Raw genomic sequence first — 6,283 nt, forward strand, 5'->3', positions numbered from 1 at the left:
AAGGCCAACCATTAGTGCCCTTGAAGATTCATGTTCTTGGCTCAAGTCCCAATTTTCTACAATTATCTTGCATTGTCCATTTTCTCTCACCAATTTGGTTGGCCTCAGGTCAATGTCATACTCTTGAACCTTTTCTATACATGCACCTCTAGTGTTGCAACTTATCTCTTGTTAATTCAATATGCTTTTGATAGTTGAATTAGGTACAAACACAAAAAAATGAGAGTGCAATACATAGAATCTAAAATTTTTGAGAGCTCTTACCACATCATAGGTGTGTTTTTCCATCTGAGAGCATCTCAACTCATGTTTCTTAAGGGGGGTACTCATGAAAAAAATTGGTGCTTGGATACCTTCCTTGTTCTCTTGCATGAGTATCAAAAATAGTTTTTAGAGTTAAGCATATTAGTACAGTATGAAATCCTTGGTGTAATCTAAATGAACCAACACAAGTGCTTTGGCTATGACATCTTTAATTTGATCAAAATCCTTTCTTACCAAATATTTCCATTTGAAACTTTGACTCCCTTTCATCATATCAACAATGCACTTGGTGATTTCAGAAAAATTAGGGCCAAGACATCTTAGAAAGTTTACCTATCCAAAGAATGATTTGACTCTAGATTCTCTTCCTAAAAAATTTAGCTTTTGGATGGCTCTAACACATTTTGGGATAATCCTAATGCCTTCCTAGGAGACTATGTAACCCAGTAGTTTACCTTCTGTAACATAGAAGACTAATTTCTTGGGATTGAGAAAAATTCTATGCTCCTTGTATGTTTTCAACACCTTCTCCAAGTCTCTTAGATGATTCTCTCTTTTCTTGGAGAAGACTATCAGATCATCCAAGTAGATAACAATGATCTTATCTTTTAGATCAACAAAGGAGGAATTCATAGCCTGTTGAAAGGTGGTGCCAACATCAATGAGCCCAAAGGGCATTCTATTATATGCAAGCATTCCCCAAGGAGTGGTGAATGCATCCTTGAATTGGTCTTCAGGGTTTACCTCAATTTGGTTGAAACTTAAGAATCCATCTAGCATGGACATCATTTTAGAGCTAGAAACTACTTTCAGTAGATGATCCATATTAGGCAAGGCATAGTTGTCCTTTATAGATTCTTGATTCAAACTCCTAAAATCCATGCAAATTCTAATCTCTCCACTCTTTTTCTAGACTAGGAAAATGTTAGCTATCCACATTGAATGATGCATGGGCTAGATAATTCTAGCTTCCAACATCTTGTGAACCTCCCTAAAGATGGCATCTGAAACCATAAGGTTGTAGTTACGTTGCTTTCTCCTAAAGGGAGAAGCCTAGGGCTTGAGGGGAATTTTCTACTTGAACTCACCATTCCTAAAGGTCTTTAGGTCCTTGTATCCCCAAGAAAATACATCTTGGTATTCTTTCAAAAGTTCATTTTCATTCTCTTTTTCTTCCTTTGAGCAACTACTACTAATATTAACCATCTTAGATGTAGATTTGGTGCTAATATTCATTCCTTCATACTCTTTGGAAGTTCTACCATTCCTTCCTCTTGCCCTTCGAATAAATATATCATGTCTATCAAATAGTTTCTCAAGGGAAATAAGATGTCAAGGGATCTTGTTACCTTTGAGTTGTCTAGCTCCTAGCTCCAACTATTTTTTAGTGTGAGCGGAGAAATCCTTGCATGCATTTTCACTCCCTTCAAAGTATTGGTCACTAAAAGGTTCAAATCCTTCTAGGAAGGACTACATTTTTTTATCATCATTAAACACTTTCCATGTTTCAACATTATTAGGAATGTTTGGCTTGAACAAGACTTTGACCTTGTATTGATTATCTATGAAATCTAGATGTGAGGGTAGTAGTGAGGATGACATGGCTAACAAGTCTACCCTTGCATTATTCTCCCTTGGAACAAATTTTATTTAGAAAATTTTTAGGTGTTCAATCCCATCCCAAACCCTATTTCTATAATTCCTAAGTCTAGCATTCTTTACAATGTACTGAGCTTGAATTTCATTCACTATAAGCTATGTGTCTCCTAAAGCTCTTAATACTTTCACTCCTCTCTTCTTTGCAACAATTATACCTAACTGTAAGGCTTCATACTCTATTGTTTTGTTGATGTTCTTGAATTGACACTTGTATACAAGCTAAGTTACATCTCCACTTGGGGATACAAGTATTACACTAGCTCCAGATTTGGTAGTAGTACAATTTCTATTGAACTCTAGGGTCCAAATCCCCTGAACACTAGGAGGATCTGGTTTTTCTTCTAAATAATCATAGTTAGAGAACATCATGTAATTTCCAAACTCCTTTTCTTGATACAAGATCTATGCCTTGGGGTCATCAGACTTTAGAATTGTGAATTTGGCCTTTTCCTCAGGTTCTAGCTTGATTTTCTTATTTCCCACAAGAATAATGACATGAGACTAATCCATCTTGATTTCACCTCCCATGTCTCTAAAAAAGATTCTACTCAAAAGCATCTTGTAACTAGCTGAAATATCTACTATTAGGATGGTTAATTTCATTCTCTTTGTAGGGTGTGCAGCCAATGCGACTTGTGAATCTTTCACTTGACCTATTAGAGGGAATTTTTTTTCATCCATGGAATATCAATGTCCAAAAATTTTGGTAAGTCAAACCAAGGGCATGATAAACTAAGGAGGGCATGACATTATCAGAAGCTCTAGAATCTAGAATGCAATTATTAAGCTTATGGCCATTTACATATAAGGATAACTAGAATGGTTCTGGCTTCTGACCAGGGAAGAGAGCCAAAACTAATGTCTCTTCCTCTTTAAAGGGCATAGGAAAAATAGGCTCTTCATCAGCTAGTGGGATACTATCTAACTAAGCTTTGTCATTGCTAATGGTAGAGTTGGCATTGGGCTAGATTTTGGCATTAGCATCACCCTTACAATAATCTACTAGCTTTTTTAATTTAGTAGGGTGAGTCTTGAGATAATCAAAGGGAGACACCTAGATAAAAGAATCCTTATAATATTGTATAATATCAAATGAGGAATGAGGCTTACCAGTTGGATCGAACCTTGACTTCTCTTTCCTCCAGGATGAGGAAGTGGATGCTCCAACTGCAGCTAGGGATGGGCCAGTGGCTATGTTTTAGGGGTGAATAGAGTTCACTAAATTCTTCTCTCTTTAATTTCTTGTAGCCATGATCATTTGAATTCCATGTAAGGTTGTGAAGTAGTCACCTCCAACCTATGAATCTAATTCATAGTACAAAAATAATGTTCTAGAGTCACCATGGGGAGCAAAATCATCTTCACTTTTAGGGTACTCAATGTTTATCTCATTAGAAGTAGTGTGCTTCTTATATTTATTAATTTTTGGGCAAGAATCACCATCATGATCCACTCATAGATGAAAAATGCACATACTTTTCTTCTTGGGAGGTGCCTTAATAGCAAGCTTTTACTAAGAAAATGGAAATTGCAATGGTTTGCCTTTGTGTTTCCTTTAAGGGATGTCTTGATATGGTTTATGGAGCAAAGAGTCGAGCTTTCCATTTGTATCTTCATCAAAATCATTTCATTTGAGATCTTTTGAAGTATAGCTTCAGTATTTTTGGTTACACCAGCGGGAGAGATTGTAGATGCTCCACTCTAAATCTCTCTTTTCCATTTCTTGACTGCTATCAAATCATCTTCCAACTCAATTTCCAAGGTCTAAGTAGCTAGAAAATTAGCCACATGTTCCCATATGATTTGAAATCATATGGCATGGGGCATGGAGCTAATGAAAAACATCTTAGCAATGAAATCTATCACAGGAATTCTTGGTTCTTTCTTTATCTAGGTAAGTTGAGTCAAGAGAGTATGCTCATCCTTTGTAATCTTATAGGGTGCTTCAAATTGGTTCCACATGTCATCCTATTTTGTGATACATCCTACTAGAAGGTGTTGAAACTAGTCAGCTACATTATCAACCAAGGTTTCCACAAACATCCTCATTGCTACATCTTCATGTTGAGGAAAAATGACACTATATGCAACAAAGAAAGCTATGATGTGCACATTAGTAGATACCTTCCGATCACCATTGAATTTTGGGAAATTCTTTCTAGAAGCTCTTGGCAAGTCATTATTGGAAATAGGGCACAAGGGCCAATAACATTACCCAAGGAAACAACCATTAAGGTAGGGTACAACATGAAACATTATAGTAGTAGGGGTGATTACTCTATGAAGAGTGAGGGAATTAAACAATGATGAGATTTGAGTGCAAAAAATAGGAGGTGAAGATGAATGGCTAAGTATCTGGGAAATAGGGTGAGGAGGCAAAAAAATAGCACCATGGATACCTTGATATATTTGATCCTGAGAGCATGTTCTCCCTCTTCCTATAGGATCTTCCAATATAGAGAACTCATCTTTCTACAATTCTTCGAACATAGGGTTGACTTTCCCTTTACCATGAGCATTATGGGAAAATGTAGAATCTAGGGTGAACTATCTTAGCTCACAATGTGCACACTTCTCTTAATCTTCTTCCTCATAAAACTCCCTCCCAATATTCAAAATTTTCTTCCTCTCTTTTGAGGGAAAAGCTTACACTTCTATATTGGTCAAGGGACTTTTGGCTTTTCCATTTGAGGGTATTCAACTGATGTATGATATCATCTTGTTCATCCTAGAAACTGAGGTTAGGTTGCACTACTGGGATTTGTCCCTCATGAGGCAACATCATTTCTCCTTAAGAGTTGTTATACATGACTCAGCTATTTAAGTGTCATAGAGATAATCTCTATGTTTCTTAGTATAACCATGGTTAGACTTACTTAAGAGAACTTAAGATGTATGAGTAATTCCTCAGTAAAGTTGCCAAAAAAAATTGGTTAATAGTTTGTCTTCCTTGATATGTTTCTTTATACCTTGATTTTGAGACTGCCCAATGGCTTATGAAAAAAAAAGAAGTTAACAAAAGAATGGGTTAGTGTAGTAATCTATCAAAGATCCCTGAATTGAAAGGTGCAACCCTCTTATGAGTGCAAGATATGGGGAGTAACTTGCAACATGCAATCTATTACAACTTAGATGCAAGAAATGGAAACATGCATAACTAGCTATGACAACAAGAAGAAATGAAGAGATGGTGAAATAAGTAATTCCTAGATTACATAGTTAGCTAATGTTTTGAAAATCCTTAGATTTTCTACCTCTCAACTACTCCACACACTAGTTTCTAGCTTTCTTATGCAATGAACTAAACTAAACACATAAATCATAGTGAACAACAAAGACAATAAAAGACATGCTTATGCTGAAGAGAGTAAAACATGAAATCTATTGAATGAAGGAAATAAAACCAAGTTCACTTCTATTCATTCAACTTTCAACATGAACACATTCATTCCATACACTCAACTTTTAAACTAAATGAACAATAAAACTTAAAATGAACTAAGAGTCACACATAGTAGTCCTAGCTACAGGAGTTTACCCAAAGTAAAAAAATTTGATCTTATTAACTTCATGAAAGATTACATTTATAGTCCTTCTCAAAATGGTTGGTTACATGGATGATTACTTTGGAGAGCATCTCATAATAGAAAAACTAAGAATAGGACAAGCTTGAATCATTGTCTATTATAGAGACTAATGAAATTCCAAGAATGACTAAAATTAGAAAATAAAAGGAGAATGGTAGATTTCAAGAAAAGCATAGGAACATCAAGTCTTCTTCAAAGTAATTTATTTCACTTTGTAAGCTTTCATGGCTTTAGTTACTTTATCTAACTGTTCGACATCTAGAATGATGATATTGTTGGCTCAGACCATCTAGTAGTCATGCATTTCTATCAGTTCATCAATTCTTGCCACCCTTGATTGGAATTTCTCCATTTCCCTCCTTATGATTGCATCTACTACTAAGACTTCCTAAATTCTGGACACTTGGAAGTTGAGTGGGTTGATAGCCTCATTGACAAATGTCAAGAACTTGGATTTAATTGTTTCAATCTCCACAAGCTTTCCATTAGTGGACACAAAGGATTTTATGTGCAAGATCTTCAAATATTGAAACAACTTTTTAATAACCTTTTGCACCTGGTCGTACACATCTTTGAGATCATTTGTAGATCTCATGGATCTTTCTATGACAAACTCCAAGGATTGCTTCCAATGAAATAGTGACTCCTTGCCAATATTCAAAATCCCATGAGCAATGGCCACATTTGTCTTCATGTCTATCACTTCTTGTAGAAGGGCCAATTTCCCTATCAACTTGTCGACTGCCTTTTGTATGGTTTTTTGATGATTTGAA

Source organism: Cupressus sempervirens, chromosome 9, assembly GCF_028749045.1.
Source record: "Cupressus sempervirens isolate cs-2001-9-10 chromosome 9, ASM2874904v1, whole genome shotgun sequence".
Taxonomy (NCBI): Eukaryota; Viridiplantae; Streptophyta; class Pinopsida; order Cupressales; family Cupressaceae; genus Cupressus; species Cupressus sempervirens.